Source organism: Octopus bimaculoides, chromosome 4 (assembly GCF_001194135.2).
Source record: "Octopus bimaculoides isolate UCB-OBI-ISO-001 chromosome 4, ASM119413v2, whole genome shotgun sequence".
Classification (NCBI taxonomy): Eukaryota; Metazoa; Mollusca; class Cephalopoda; order Octopoda; family Octopodidae; genus Octopus; species Octopus bimaculoides.
The window spans coordinates 80,883,278-80,883,914 of record NC_068984.1 but is presented as its reverse complement, the minus strand read 5'-3'; positions in this window follow the sequence as shown (position 1 = coordinate 80,883,914).

Genomic DNA, 637 nt, shown 5'->3' with positions numbered 1-637 from the left:
TTTATACATACGTACATACATACATATAGACACACACACACACACACACACACATACGCATATATTTATATGAGCGCTATTAAAAAGAGAGCCCAATTTATAAAAACAGTGCGTCAATCAATCGTCGCAGTGTGCTCGTGTCTGCAGTCTTGTATCCAAGTGACCTTGATCCTACATCTAATGATAATTACACTATGCCACGTCATCTGGTTAACGATTAACATGTGCAAGAGTGAACATATGTCTGCTGCATTTGATGATGTGTTGCATGCGGAGCAACGAAGAATTTGAAAGGGTGACGAGTTAGTACGAATTCCTGTTTCAAGTTAATGGTGAAGTGATATTATGTAGTCGATTAAATTGAGTGGGGCGAAAAAGTTTACAGAATTTAACACATTATCAGATCAAAAGAAATCAATATGCGCTCACATACACACACACACACACACAAACACACACACACACACACACACACACACACACACACACACACATATATATACACACACACACACACATACACACAGAGCAGAAAAACATAAAATTTTCATCGATAGATCATAATTAAATTTCATTCAACAGCTGTTTCATGAGGAATAAATATATAAATATCATCAATTTTATAATTGCCTAATTA